Genomic DNA, 16883 nt, shown 5'->3' on the forward strand with positions numbered 1-16883 from the left:
AAAAAGTTAAGAGTAATCCTAGCAAGATCAAGAAGGAGCTGAGGTTGTAATGCAGACAACCAGGGGTATCTCCCACGTTTTGTTTTTTAACATGTTTTTGAGCATATCATGTGCTCATTTTACAACTTTTTGGCCTGGTGGATTATAAGGAATGGTTAATTCTAACCAAGGCTTAAGTAAAACAACTTGAAAGGGTGTGTTGTCCTGTTGTTTTACCCTTTTTGTTAAAATTATTTATTTGCTTATTTATCACCATTAACAATAATGTATTTTTTGTGTGTGTGGTTGTTGTAGGATGTACTAATTTTATTTTTGCTCAGCAGTAACTTACATATTGATCATTGGCCATTGAGGGAGGGGGCTAAAGAGCCAAAGTTAAGGTCTATTTTCCTGTCTTTTTTAGTAATACCCATATAAGTATGTTTCAGTCACGTGGATACCCATTTATGGCATACCATGGGATAAGTTTAGTAAAATGGCTCCCTTGTATCTTAGTAAAAGCCCTTCATGTATTATCCATCCCTTATATGGCGTCCATTCTTTTGCCAAACAGGAACAACGCAAATGTGGAGGATTTGGAGGCTGGCATGAAGAGTATTGTTATCATTTTCCCAGCCTTTGGATCAAAGGAGGAGGAATCTTTATCTTAACCCTGTGTACTTTTAAAAACCATTTATTTTAACCTTAGTCCATCCTGACCACACATAAAATTCCTTTTTAAAGATTTTCCCTCATGAACATTTTACAACTTTTCTTTGCACTTAGATTTTGTCCCAACTCATTTTTCTCAAAATATCCAGTCTCATTTAAGACAAAATTACTTTATTTTACCTTTAACAAAAATATATTTCCATTTCTTATATCTTTCTTTTATATCTCCTACTTTTCCACATAACAGAGTTGCTTTTGTTATGTTTGCCTGAGTTTTAACTACACTTAGCAGAATTTTAACTCTTAGAAACTTTAGTCTCCAGGGAAAACCTAAGTAGTGACCAATTGTGAATTATCTGTTACATGAGAAAAATTTTTGGGGGGCACCTGGGTGGCTCAGTCAGTTAAGGGTCAGACTTCAGCTCGTCATGATCTCACAGTTCGTGAGTTCAAGCACCACATCAGGCTCTGTGCTGACAACTTGGAGCCTAGAGCCTGCTATGGATTCTGTGTCTCCCTCTCTCTCTGCCCCTTCCTGATCACATTCTGTCTCTCTCTCTCTCAAAAATAAGTAAACCTTAAAAAAAAATTGGGGGCACCTGTGTGGCTCAGTCAGTTAAGCAACTGACTTCAGCTCAGGTCATGATCTCATGGTTCTTGGGTTCAAGCCCCATGTCAGGCTTTGTGCTGACAGGTTAGAGCCTGAGCCTGCTTCAGATTTTGTGTCTCCGTCTCTCTCTGTCTCTCCCCTGTTAGTTCTCTCTCTCTGTCTCTCAAAAATAAATAAACGTTAAAAAAATTTTTTTTAAATTAAAAAAATATTTTTAGGTGATAGACTTATGAATCCATTAAGCATAAAGCATGGATTTAAATAGTCTCAGTTTATTTATTTATTCATTTATTTATTATAAGAAGTCAGAAGCATAAACCTATTTAGTAAGCAATGCTTCAGCATTCCATTTGATTTGAAAGACACCTAAATGTCCAAAGAACTTAATTCAATTTACCATTCAAGCAAAATGTTAAAGTTTTAGGCTACCAAAGACCCTGAAATCTGTCTTAACAATTATCCATGAAAACTATGAGGCAAAGTTAACCATTACTTTAAGTCATCCTTTTGCTAACAAATTGGAACAGAGATAAAGTGAGCTTATTTGACCTTTAGTCAACCTTAGTAGAATAAAGTTCTATAATTTAAAAGACATGCCTGTCTTAATAATATTTTATCTGTGCCCCCTTGAAAGTTTACCATTGTTAATTTTTTTCCCCCATGGAACCAGTGAGGAAATTTAAAGTTTAAGGGGGTGTTTTTTGCCTTTTGACAGAGTGGGGAGCAAGGAGCAGCATGTTGTCTGAGGCATTGAAGAGCCAGATTTGTAGTCCACACCCCAGGCAGTGCAGAAACAGGAGGAAGGGGAAGGGAAGGCAGAAAAGGTGAGGTGCTGCTGAGAGGCCAGAAGGCAGACTGAGGCACCGAGGGCAGAGAAAAGAGTTCACATGGTCCTAAAGCCTATCACCTCAGATAGATGAGCAGATACTGATTCTTGTTTTGTTTTGTTTTGTTTTCCACTAGTGGAATTAGGCAGTCCATGTTGGGCCAGAGAAGACAGGGAAGTTCCCTGAAACAAACGGAGTTTCAGCAGCTGTTTGGGAATATTCCTTAAAATCTCTATCCTGAGGTAGACTAGCCAGAGACAGTCGGCTTATCATGGTTATTAATCCAGGGAATGAATGAGGGAGAAGCCCTCACATATAGTTAGAGTAATAAGAGTGTATAGAGAGAAACAGTAAGATAGAGAGTGTTAGAATCCCCTATATTAGGGATGGCCTGTGTAAAATCCACTGCACTATTTCAGTGCATTGTTTTACTTGACAGTGATTGGAAGTTGGGCTCACTGCCTTGTTTGGGGATACTGCCCCTTGTCAGACAGTTGTTTAAAAGACACCTAAATAGCAGTGACAAAGTTCTGCAAAGCAGGAGTCATGCAAGCATCATTAAACTCTTGAGCACAGACAGCATACTGGGCTGGGGTCCGAATGATGCTCATAAGAGAGCCCCAGTCCCAGGCATACATGGAATGAGTGCCACAAATATTTTCTAAAATACCGATTGTAAAAGGGCTGTGAGGGACATACAGGTGAACTGATTTTTGCAATTCTTTTACAATTGGAAAGACCAGCCCTTCACGGCCACATTGCCCATTTTGCCTGACAATGGGAAACAGCTGGAATTTACCAGCCTTGTGGGCTTTTTAAATGTACTTTTGCAGTGGGGTGAGGACTTTATCAGAGCTGGTCGGTGAGGTTTTCAGAGGCTCCATATCGTCCCACCCTTCTGGGGGAGGAGGAGTATCTTCTGGCTGTAAAGGAGCCAGAGGCTCTAGTCCAGTCAGTTCAGTCTGACTATAGGGGGAAAGAGGTTTTTCCTCCTTTTTAAATAACTCTAGGTCTTCATATACACAGTCTGAGCTCAAGCAGGGAAGGGTGGTGCGGATGATGGACCGGGTGAGGATTACTTTAGAGGGGACATTAGCCCCTTTAGAATGCCTGGCCTTTACTGTTTTTCCTACTCATTCTCACACTTTAAGGGAACCAAGGACAATTTTGTTGGACAGCCAATAATCTAAGGAGAGCCTTATAATTTAGACTAGTCCCTGCTGTCTCCTAGGGACTGAAGAATTTGAATATAGCACTTTTGTTCAGAGGCTAGGGAGTTTCCCATGATAGATCTCTCAAAAGTTCTGCAGCAGCGAATCCTAATATAGTTTCACTTTATCCCTTACCTTGTCAGGTAGAGACTGTACCCAGTGCATTTTTTTCTTGGAGCTCCTTAACCGTTCCCCGGTGTCCTGCAGTCCTTCTGTGGCACCATCTGGCCACGTGGGCTCCTTGCCCATTTCAGCCCATAGTCCCCTTTCCTCTATCACGTCGGGGTCACCATCTGTCATAGACTCTGGGTCTAAAAAAATCCAGAAAGTAAATTTAAAAAAACCTTTACAATAGTACCAAAAGAATAAAATACTTTGGAATAAGCCAAGCTGGTGAACAATCTGTACACTGAAAATATAAAACATTCTGAAACAAAGGATTTAAGATGGTGAGGTAGGGGAACTCTGGGCTTTCCTCATCCCTCAAACACAGCTGTGTTTAGGTCAGATCACTTGGAACACCCAGGAAACCCATCTGCACACTGGCAGAAGGGTCTCCATGGTTAGAGGGAGACAGTGTGGCAGGTGTGAGGTGTGTGGAAGTGAATTGGGAGAGGAGAGGGAGCCCTTTCTGTAGAGAGGCAAAAGGGAGAGAAAGAGAGAAAGGTGCAGAGAGTGCAGTGTTAACTTTGCATAAGCGGAAAACCTCTTGGGACCACAGAATATGGAGTGAGAGGTACTGAGCATTGCAGGTTTTTTGTTTTTTGTTTTGTTTGTTTGTTTTTTGCAAAGAGCGTGTAGAGCTCAAACTCTGAGGATTTGGAAGGGCATGACTTTCTCTGATATGGAGCTGTGGCAGGAGCTCCTGGAGAGGAGGGAGCGGGCCCCAGAGTGCATAGTACAGTGTAGGAATCTCCTGAGAACACTGGGGGAGAACATTCCCCTTCCTGGAGTACTTTTGGAAGAGAGTGTATTGCATCTTCAAGGACAAAAGACCCTTTAGGCACCAGCAAAAGGCCTTTCATAAGCAGGGGACAGAGGTGCCCACAGAGGGCAGATAACCTGGTTGCTGCTGCTATTAGCAGTGATACACCATGGATTCTGAGCAAGGCAAAGGTGTGGAAATGTTTTTCTGGGATAAAGGACATCAGACAAGGTGCAGAGTGGCTCTACTCTTGACAAGGGGAGCAGGTCTGCATGGTGCTTGGTCCTTTACAATTTTGTGTTTTGAATCCCAGCCTCTCGCCAAAGAAAGACTCAGGTGAGCTGTGGTGCAGTGGATGCTGCCTGCCATTGCTATTCTGTGAGGGATTTATGAACGGGGGGGGGGGGGGTGGGGGGGGGTGGGGGGTGGGGGGGCGGGGCGGGGGGAGGTTGTGAAGTCCCCTGTCCTGGAACAAAAGAGTGGGGTGTCTCCAATTTCCCCCTCAACACCAACACAATGGGACTTCAGAGAGCAACATAGCAGCCATGAGTGAAGGCAGGATCCACTTACATTGAATCCAGCCCCCCCTATGTCTGCAACTACTTATTTATGGGGGCAGGACTGACTCTGAGCCAGTGTAGAAGGCCTTTCATCCAGAAGACCAGTACAGGCTGCACCCTGCATGCACCAAGTGTACTGAAAATAGAGTGCTTCAAAGCATTACCTGAAGTTCTGGTGGAAATAGGACTAGGCTTACGTGTTCCCCCTCCCCCCTCTTCTTTTGTTTCCTTTAGAATCAGGCTTACAGTTTTTTGTTAGTTATCTGCTTTTTCATTTCTTTTTTTCTATTTTTTTCTTTTTGATCAGACTTTTTTTTCCTTTTTCTTTCTCCCCACCCCCCCTTTTTCTTTGGAATCAGGCTTAAAGTTTTTTGATTCCTTTTGTTGTTGTTGTTCTTTTTCCTTCTCTCTCTCTCTCTCTTGAATCAGGTTTTTTTTCCCTCTTTTTTTCCCCAGGCTTATTTTAACAGAAAAAAATAAAAGCACACCTAGTTAAAGGTCCAAACATTGCCCACTGCAAGCAAGGAGGAGCTCTTCAGAGGACTGACCAGTGGGAAAGAACAGCCAAAACACAAAAGCACTGTGCACACAGCATATAGCAGAACACGTCCTGGAGTCCCAGGTCCTGGACAGTGTATGACCCTTTCTTAATATAGCATTATCTCAGATGCAGGAAACATAACAAGCTTTCAAAGCATGCAAAAGATAGAAACTTCACCCAAATGACAAGATTGAGGAATTCTTCCCAAAAGAAAGGTCAAGAAGAAATCACAGTCAGAGACTTGCTCAAAACAGATATAAGCAATATATATGAACTAGAATTTAGAGCAAAAGTCATAACACTACTAGTTGGGCTTGAAAAAAAGTATAGAAGACACCATAGAAACCCTTGCTGTAGAGCTCAGAGACCTAAAAACTAGTCAGGCTGAAATAAAAAAAAACGCTATAGCTGAGATTCAAAGCCAACTTAATACAGTCATAATGAGAACTGAAGAAGCAGAGGTGAGAATAGGTGATATAGAAGATAAAATTATGGAAAATAATAAAGCTGAATAGAAGAGGGAAAGAAAACTATTAGATCATGAAGAGAGACTTAGGGAACTTAGTGATTCTATAAAACAAAACAATATCTGTATCATAGGAATCCCAGAAGAAGAGTGGGAAAAAGGGACAGAAAATTTAATTGAACAAATTATAGCTGAGAACTTCCCTAATCTGGGGAAGGAAACAGGCATTCAAGTTCAAATGCACAGAGAACTCCCCTCAAAATCAACAAAAATAGGTCAATATCATGACATGTCATAGTGAAACTTGCAAAATACAAAGATAGAGAATTCTGAAAGCAGCTAGGGACAAAAGGTGCTTAACCTACAAAGCAGACACATAAGGTATGTCCGCAGAAACTTGGCAGGCCAGAAGGGAGTTGTGGGAAGTATTCAGTGTGCTGAATGGGAAAAATATACAGCCAAGAATTCTTTATCCAGCAAGGCTGTCATTCAGAATAGAAGGAGAGAAAGAGATTCACAAAAACTAAAGGGGTTTGTGGCCACTAAACCAGCCCTGAAAGAAATGTTAAGTGGGATTCTTTGAGTGGAGAAGAAAATAAAAGGACCAAAGACTAGAACAGACCAGAGAACATCAACAAAGACTAGAATAGACCAGAAAGAACAACTCTGTGGGTAACACAATGGCACTAAATTCATATCTTTCAATAGTCTCTCTTAATGTAAATAGACTAAGTGTTCCAATCAAAAGAAATAGGGTATCAGGGATGCCTGGGTGGCTCAGTTGGTTAAGCATCCAACTTTGGCTCAGGTCATGATCTATGGTTTGTGGGTTTGGGCCCTGCATCTGGCTCTGTGTTGACAGTTCAGAGCCGGGAGCCTACTTTGGAATCTGTGTCTTCCTTTCTCTCTTCTCCTCTCATGCTCATGCTCTCTCTCTCTCTCAAAAATAAATATATATTAAAACAAAACAAAACAAAAAAGAAATAGGATATCAGAATGGATAAGAAAACCAAGATCTGTCTATATGCTGCCTACAAGAGACTCATTTTAGATCTAGAGACGCCTACAGATTTAAAGTGAGGAAGTGGAGAACCATCTATCACGCTAATGGACATCAAAAGAAAGCTAGGGTAACCATACTTTTATCAGACAAACTAAATTTTTATTTTTTTAAGTTTATTTATTTTGAGGGAGAGAGAGAGAGAGACAGCAAGCAGGAGAGGGGCAGAGACAGAGGGAGAAAGAGAATCCCAAGCAGTCTCCTCACTGTGCAGAGCCTAACATAGGGTTCAAATTCACAAACATGAGACCATGACCTGAGCCGAGATCAAGAGTCAGACACTTACCTGATTGAGCCAACCAGGCACCCCTCAGACAAACTAGATTTTTACAACAAAGACTGTAGAGGACTCTGGGGGGCTCAGTCAGGTAAGTGTCCCACTCTTGGTTTCGGCTCAGGTCATGATTCTGGGGTCCTGGGATCAAGCCTAAAATTCTGCACTGAGCATGGAGCCTGCTTAGGATTCTCTCTCTTTCCCTCTGCCTCTCTCCCCTGTGTGTGCTCACTCTCTCTAAAAATACTACTAATAAAGTAAAACAAAGACTAACAGGAGATGAAGAAAGGCATTATATCATAATTAAGGGGTCTATCCATCAAGAGGATCTAACAATTATAAATATATGCCCCCCCCCATTTGAAACACCCAAATATATGAAACAATTAGTAACAAACTAAAAAACCTCATTGATAATAATACAATAATAGTAGGGGACTTTAACACTCCACTTACAGCAATAAACAGATTGTCTAAGCAGAAAATCAACAAGGAAACAATGGCTTTGAAAGTCACAGTGGACTAGATGGACTGTTTCATCCTAAAGCAGCAGAATACACATTCTTCTTGAGTGCATATGGAACATTCTCCAGAATAGATCACATACTGGGTCACAAATCAGCCCTCAAAAAGTATAAAAATGTGGAAATCATACCATGCATATTTTCAGTTCACAATGCTATGAAACTTGATGTTAACCATAAGAAAAAACTTGGAAAGCCCTTAAATACATGGTTAATGAGCATCGTACTAAAGAATGAATGGGTTAGCTAGAGAATTAAATAAACAACAACAACAACAACAAAACACATGGAAGCAAATAAAAATGAAAACACGGCAGTCCAAACTCTGTGGGATGCTGCAAAGGCAGATCTAAGAGGAAAGTATATTGCAATTCAGGCCTATCTCAAGAGGCAAGAAAGGCCCCAAATACACATTCCAACCTTACATCTAAAAGAGCTACAAAAGGACCAGAAAATAAAGCCTAAGCCCAGCAGAAGAAGGGAAATAATAAATATTAGAGCAGAAAGAAATGAAATAGAAGCAAAACAAAACAAAACAAAAAAACACCCACAGTAGAACAGATCAATAAAACTAAGAGCTGATTCTTTGAAAAAAAATTAAAATAAAATTGATAAACCCCTAGCCAGACTTATCAAAAAGAAAAGAGAAAGTACCCAAATAGATAAAATAACAAATGAAAGGGAGGAGATCACAACCAACACGACAGAAATACAAACAATTATCAGAGAGTACTATGAAAATTATATGCCAACAAACTGGGCAACCTGGAAGAAATGGAAAAATTTCTAGAAACTTAGAAACAACCAAAACTGAAACAGGAAGCAACAGAAAATATTAACGGGCCCATAACCAGCAAAGCAATTGAATCAATAATCAAAAATCTCACAACAAACAAGAGTCCTGGGTCAGATGGCTTTCTGGGGTATTCTACTAGACATTTAAAGAAGAGTTAATACCTATTCTTCTCAAATTGTTTCCCCAAAAAATGGGAATGGAAGGAAACTTCCAAACTCATTCTTTGAGGCCAGTATTACCTTAAATCCAAAACCAGACAAAAACCCCACTAAAAAGGAAAATTACAGTCCAATATCCCTGATGAACCTGGATGCAAAAATTCTCAACAAGATACTAGCAAATCAAATTCAACATTACACTGAAATAATTATTCACCATGATTAAGTGGGATTTATTCATGGGATGCAGGGCTGGCTTAATATTCACAAAGCAATCAATGTGATACACCACATTAATAAAAGAAAGAATAAGAACCATATGATACTGTCAATAGATGCAGAAAAAAAACATTTAACAAAATACAGCATCCATTCTTGATAAAAACCCTCGACAAAGTAGGGATAGATGGAACATACCTCAACATCATAAAGGCCATATTTGAAAGATCCTAAGCTAATATCATCCTCAATGGGGAAAAACTGAGAGTCTTTCCTCTATGGTTAGGAGTAAGACAGGGATACCCACTCTTACCATTCAACATAGTACTAGAAGTCTTAGCCGCAGCACTCAGACAACAAAAAGATATAAAGGGCATACAAATCAGCAAGGAAGAAGTCAAACATTCAATATTTGTAGATGACATGATATTCTATGTAGAAAACCCAAAAGTCTCCATCAAAAAATTGCTAGAACTAATACATGAATTCAGCAAAATCACAGGATATAAAATCAATGTGTAGAAATCTGTTTGTATTTCTATACACCCATACCAAAGCAGCAGAAAAAGTAATCAAGGGATCAGTCCCATTTATAATTGCACCAAAACCATTAAGATACCTAGGAATAAACCTAATGAAAGAGATAACATACCTGTATTCTGAAAACTATAGAACACTTAAGAAAGAAATTGAAAAGGACACAAAGAATTGGAAGTGTATTCCATTCTCATGGATTGGAAGAACAAAGATTGTTAAAACATCTATACTACTCAAAGTAATCTACACATTTAATGCAATCCCAATCAAAATAGCTGCAGCATTCTTTGCATAGGTAGAACAAACAATCTTAAACTTTGTATCAAATGAAAAAGACCATAATAGCTAAAGCAATCTTGAAAAAGATAAACAAAATTTGATGCTTCATGATTCAAGATTTCAAGCTATATTACAAATCTGTAGTCATCAAAAGAATTTGGTTCTGGCACAAAAACAGACACACAGGTCACTGCAAAAGGATAAAAAACCAGAAATGGACCCACATCTTCAACAAAGCGGGAAGAATAGCCAATGATAAAAAGACAGTGTCTTCAACAAATGGTGATGGAAAAATTTCACGGCGTCATGCAGAAGAATGAAAGTGGACCACTTTCTTAGACCATACACAAAAATAAATCCAAAATGGATGCAAGGCTTAAATGTGAGACAAGAAATCATGAAAATTCTAGAGTAGAACACAGAGAACAACCTCTTTGACTTCGGCTGGAACAACTTCTTTTTTTTTTTAAATATAATTGATTGACAAATTGGTTTCCATACAAGACCCAGTGCTCATCCCAACAAGTACCTGCCTCAATGCCCATCACCTACTTTTCTCTGTCCCCCACCCCCATCAACCCTCAGTTTGTTTTCATCATCCAAGTCTCTTATGGTTTGCCTTCCTCCCTCTGTATAACTTTTTTCCCCCTTCCCCTCCCCCATGGTCTTCTGTTAAATTTCTCAAGATCCACATATGAATAAAAACATATGGTATCTGTCTTTCTTTCACTGACTTATTTCACCTAGCTTAATAGCCTCCAGTTCCATCCATGTTGCTGCAAGTGGCCAGATTTCATTTTTTCTCATTGCCAAGTAGTATTCCATTGTATATATAAATCACATCTTCTTTATCCATTCATCAGTTGATGGACATTTAGGCTCTTTTCATAATTTGGCTATTGTTGAAAGTGCTGCTATAAACATTGGGGTACATGTGCCCCTATGCATCAGCACTCCTGTATCCCTTGGGTAAATTCCTAGCATTGCTATTTCTGGGTCATATGGTAGCTCTACTTTTAACTTTTTGAGGAACCTCCACGCTGTTTTCCAGAGTGGCTGCACCAGCTTGCATTCCCACCAACAGTGCAAGAGGGTTCCTGTTTCTCCACATCCTTGCCAGCATCTATAGTCTCCTGATGTGTTCATTTTAGCCACTCTGACTGGTGTGAGGTGGTATCTCAGTGTGGTTTTGATTTGTATTTCACTGATGAGGAGTGATGTTGAGCATCTTTTCAAGTGTCTGTTGGCCATCTGGATGTCTTCTTTAGAAAAGTGTCTATTCATGTCTTCTGCCCATTCTTCATTGGATTATTTGTTTTTTGGGTGTGGAGTTTGGTGAGTACTTTATAGGTTTTGGATACTAGCCCTGTATCCAATATGCCATGTGCAAATATATTTTCCCATTCCGTCGGTTGCCTTTTAGTTTTATTGATTGTTTCCTTTGCATTGCAGAGGATTTTTTTTATCTTGATGAGGTTCCAATAGTTCATTTTTGCTTTTAATTCCCTTGCCTTTGGAGATTTGTTGAGTAAGAAATTGCTGTGGCTGAGGTCAAAGAGGTTGTTGCTTGCTTTCTCCTCTAGGGTTTTGATTTTTTCCTGTCTCACATTCAGATCCTTTATCCATTTTGAGTTTATTTTTGTGTATGGTGTAATAAAGTGGTCTAGTTTCATTCTTCTGCATGTTGTTGTCCAGTTGTCCCAGCACCATTTGTTAAAGAGACTGTCTGTTTTCCATTGATATTTTTATTTGCTTTGTCAAAGATTAGTTGCCCATACATTTGTGGGTCCAATTCTGTGGTCTCTATTCTATTCCATTGGTCTATGTGTATGTTTTTGTGCCAATACCATACTGTCTTGATGATTACAGCTTTGTAGTGAGGATGAAGTCTGGGATTGTGATACCTCCTGCTTTGGTTTTCTTCTTCAATATTACTTTGGTTATTTGGGATCTTTTGTGGTTCCATATTAAAAAAATTATTCACCATGATCAAGAGGGATTCACTCCTGGGCTCAGGGCTGGTTAAATATTCACAAATAAATCATTGTGATACATCACATTAATAAAAAAAAGATAGGAACCATATGATCCTGTCAATCGATGCAGAAAAAGCATTTGACAAACTACAGCATCGTTTCTTAATAAAAACCCTCAAGAAAGTCAGGATAGAAGGAACATACTTTAACATCATAAAAGCCATTTATGAAAAGCCCATAGCTAATATCATCCTCAATGGGGAAAAACTGAGAGCTTTCCCCCTGAGATCAGGAACACAACAGTGATGTCCACTCTTACCTCTGTTGTTTAACATAGTGTTGGAAGTGCTAGCATCAGCAATCAGACAACAAAAGGAAATCAAAGGCATCAAAATTGGCAAAGATGAAGTTGAGCTTTCATTTTTTGCAGATGACATGATATTATACACGAAAAACCCGATAGACTCCACCAATAGTCTGCTAGAACTGACACATGAATTCAGCAAAGTCGCAGGGTACAAAATCAATGTATAGAAATTGGTTGCATGTATACACTGATAATGAAGCAGCAGAAAGTGAAATAAAGACATGGATGCCATTCATAATTGTACCAAGAACCATAAAATACCTAGGAATAAACTTAACCAAAGTTGTAAAAGATCTGTATGCTGAAAAGTATAGAAAGCTTATGAAGGAAATTGAAGAAGACACAATGAAATGGGAAAACAGTCCCTGCTCATGTATTGGAAGAATAAATATTGTCAAAATGTCAATACTACCCAAAGCAATCTACACATATAATGCAATCCCAATCAAAATTGCACCAGCATTCTTCTCAAAGCTAGAACAAACAATCCTAAATTTTTATGGAACCACAAAGGACCCCGAATAGCCAAAGTAATATTGAGGAAGAAAACCAACGCGGGAGGCATCACAATCCCAGAGTTTAGCCTCTACTGGAACAACTTCTTACTAGACACATTGCTTAATGCAAGGGAAACAAAAGCAAACATGAGCTATTGGGACTTCATCAAGATAAAAATCCTCTGCATAGCAAAGGAAACAATCTAAAAGGCAGCCTAAGGAATGGGGAGAATATATTTAAAAATAACATATTTGATAAAGGTTAGTGTCCAAAATGTATAAATAACTTATCAAACTCAATGCCCTGAAAACAAACATCACAGTTAAGAAATGGGCAGAAGACATGAATAGACACTTTTCCACAGAAGACATCCAGATGGCTAATAGACACATGAAAAGATGGTCAATATCACTCTTTATCAGGGAGGTACAAATCAAAACCATGATGAGATACCACCTCACACCTGCCACAATGGGTAAAATTAACACACAAGAAACAATAGGAGTTGGTAAGGATGTGGAGAAAGGCGAACCCTCTTGTACTGTTGGTGGGAATGAAAACTGGTGCAGCCACTCTGAAGAACAGTATGGAGGTTCCTCAAGAAACTAAAAATAGAACTATGCTACCATCCAGCAATTGCACTATTAGGTGTTTACTCAAGGGATACAAAAATATATTTGAAGGGGTACATGCTCCCCAATGTTTATGACAGCATTATCAACAGTAGCCAAAGTATGGAGGGAGGGAGCCTAAATGTGCATCAACTGATGACTGGATAAAGACAAACTGGTGTATATATATATATATATATATATATATATATATATATATATATATCAGCCATCAAAAAGAATGAAATCTTGGCATTTGCAACAATGTGAATGGAGCTAGAATGTATTATGCCTTGTGAATTAAGTCAGTCAGAGAAAGACAAATACCATATGATTTCACACCTAAGTGGAATTTAAGATACAAAACAGGTGAATATATAAGCATCAGGGGGAAAAGGGAAGAGAGGGAAACAAATTACAAAAGTCTCAATAATAGAAAACAAACTTCGGTTGACAGAGAGAGGCTGGTGGGAGATGGGATAGATGGGTGATGGGTATTAAGGAGGGCAATTATGATGAGCACTGGGTGTTGTACGTAAGTGATGGATCACTGACACCAATATTGCACTGTGTGTTATCTAACTAAAATTTAAATAAATTTTAAAAAAGAAACAAAATTGTGTTGTTTTATGCCAAAAAAATGTAGGATAAAAAGTATTATGTAAATGTGTCAGATGGTTAATAAAACTGCTTTGTTTTTCTGGAAAAATATATTCTTAAATAAAGAAACACAAATAAAGGGAAAAGTATTTGTTGTTCACTGGGAGACTTGCTATTGTTAGGATGTCCATTCTCCCAAAGTGATCTACAGATTCATAGCAATCCCTATCAAATTCCCAAAGACATTTTTTGTAGAACTAGAGAAATCTCTCCTGAATTTCATATGGAATCTCAAGGGCCTCTGAATAGCCAAAACAATCTTGAAAAAGAAAGACCAATTTGGGAGTCTTCATATTTCAAGATTTCAAAGCATATTCCAAAGCTATAGTAATCAAGAGAGTGTGGTATTAGTATAAATAATAATAATAAAAATAACAAAACATAAATAATAAATAATTATCCATTAGACCAATGGATTAGAATAGAAAGCCTAAAATTAAAATCTGCGAATATGGTCAAGTGACTTTTGACAAGGGTACCAACACCACCCAATGGGGAAAGGCTACTGTCTTCAACAGATGATGTTGGGAAAACTGGACAACCACTGGCAAAATAATGAAAATTAGTCCTTAGGTCACATCATATACAAACATTAAGTCAAAATGGATTAAGGACTTAAACCTAAGACCACTAGAAAAGTCTTAGGAGTATATGTAGGGGAATAGCTTCATGACATTGAATTTCACAATGATTTCTTGGATATGACACCAAAACCATAGGTGACAAAAGCAAAAACTAGACAAATGGGACTACGTCAAATTTTAAAAATTCTGCACATTAAAGGAAATAATCAAGAGTGAAAAGGTAACATGTGGAATGGGAGAAAATATTTGCAAAGCGTATATCTGAGAAGGGGTTAATATTCAGGATGTATAAAGAACTACAACTCAACAACAAACCAAATAACCATTTAAAAAATGGGCAAAGGATTCGAATAGATATTTCATCAAAGAAGATATACAAGTGACCAACAAGGATGTGAAAAGGTGCTTAACATTAGTAATAATTAGAGAAATATAAATCAAACCTACAATGAGCTATTGTCTCACACTCATTGTATGAAAAGAAAAGAAAAAGAAAAAAAACAACTTGTTAGGATGTGGAAAATTTGAACTGTTGTGCATTGTTGGTAGGATATAAAATGGTGCAGCTGCTATGGGAAACATTATGACAGGTCCTCAAAAAAGTTAGAAATGAATTACTGTGTGATCCAGGAATCCCACTGCTGTGTATATATCCAAAAGAATTGAAATCAGGATCTTGAAGAGAAATTTGCATTACTTGTTTATTGCAGCATTATTCACAATTAGCTAAGAGATGGAAGCTAACCAAATTCATCTTTGGATGAATGGATAAAGAAAATGTGGTATATACATACAATGCAAGTATGTATACCTTGTATAAAGTCTCAACAAGGAAGGAAATCCTGTCACATTCTGCCTTGTGGATGAACCTTGGTAACATTATGCTAAATGAAAGAAACCAGTTACAAAAAGACAAATACTGTGTGATTTCACTTATATGAAGTAGCTAAAGTAGTCAAACTAATAGAAACAGGATGATTTCCAGGGTATAGTGGGAGGAGGAAATGGGGAGTTTTTGTTCAATTGGCATAGAGTTTTAGTTTTGTGATATGAAAAAATTCTAGAGATCTGTTGCATTATTATGCATACTTATGAACATACTTAACTGTCTAGAACTGTTCATGTAACAGTAGGTAATATGGCGAATTTTATGTTATGTGTTTTTTTTAACCACAATTAAACAAAAAAACAAAAAACAAAAACACTACTGAAGCTTGCTCAAGAAGGAATAGATAGCCTGAATAGCCATAAGAAATTAAAATCCCACACAGTAAACTCCAGGCACAGATGGGTTCATTAGTGAATCTTATTAAACATCTCGGGAAGAACTAACACCACCAGTTATGTTCCAACTTTTCCAAAAAAAAAAAAAAAAAAAAAATGAAGGGAAAAGAGTACTTTGTAACTCATCTCATGAGGCTGGCATTATCTTTGTAAATCAGACAGACTTTAGAAGAAAACTCAGACCAATATCTCCCATTAACATAGACAGAAAATTCTAAACACAATTTTAGCAAATCAAATCCAACAATATATTAGAAAGATAATGCATCATGACGATGTGGGGCTTGTCCCACATTGATTAAGGGTTGGCAGGATTAAAAATCAATCAGGGTGCCTGGGTGGTTTAGTTGGTTAAGCCTCCAACTTCGTCTCAGGTCATGATCTCATAGTTTGTGAGCTTAAGCCCCCAGGTTGTGATCTGTGCTGGCAGCTCAGAGCCTGGAGCCTGCTTCAGATTCTGTGTCTCCCTCTCTCTCTGCCCCTCCCCTGACTCGCACTCCATCTCTCTCCCTCTCTCTCTTTCAAAAATAGACATTAAAAATTTGCTTAAAAGATTAAAATTCAATCAATATAATTCACATTAATCTTTTAAAAATTATTTCAGATGCAGAAAAATCACTTGTCATTATCCAACATCCAATCACAATAAAAAGTCTCAGCAAACCACAAATAGAAGGGAACTTCTTTAATCTGATAAAGGTCATCTGCGAAAAAATTTCAACAATATCATATGTAATGGTAAAAGACTAAATACCTTACCCCTAAGATTAGGGACAATACGTGGATGTCCACTTTCACCACTTCTCTCCAACATTCTACTGGAAATTCAAATTAGTGTAATTAGGCCAAAAAAAAAAAAATCCATCTTGGAAAGGAAGAAATAAACTATGTTCACAGGAAACATGATTATCTATATAGAAAATCTAGTGGGTTCCACAAAATAGCTATTGAAACTGAGTTTGGGGAGAATAAAGAATGATATATAAAGTCAATTGTATTTCTATAAAATAGCAACAAACAATAAGAAATTAAAAACAAAAAATCAAAACCATTTACAAGAGTACCAAAAATATGAAATACTTAGGGATAAATGATAAAAGATAGAAAAGGTTTATATACTAAAAAATTACAGAGAAATTAAATGTGGGGAATAAGCTTAGAAATCCCTCGGGATTTACACCAATGGGTTAACAAGGCATAAAGAAGTACAAAGCCATAGGATGCTCACACCCAAGTTTGGGTAAACAAGATTAGGCGAATAGGGA

At 38.0% G+C, this 16883-nt stretch overlaps 1 long non-coding RNA gene across 4 annotated transcripts in view; it reads left to right on the top strand.

The window, feature by feature from the left end:
* LOC147584556 (uncharacterized) overlaps positions 1 to 16883 on the top strand; it is a 69610-nt gene that overhangs the window by 14599 nt on the left and 38128 nt on the right. The window lies entirely within an intron of this gene.

The sequence above is a fragment of the Puma concolor genome, chromosome A1, assembly GCF_028749965.1.
Source record: "Puma concolor isolate L17-30 chromosome A1, mPumCon1.1.hap2, whole genome shotgun sequence".
NCBI classification, from domain to species: domain Eukaryota; kingdom Metazoa; phylum Chordata; class Mammalia; order Carnivora; family Felidae; genus Puma; species Puma concolor.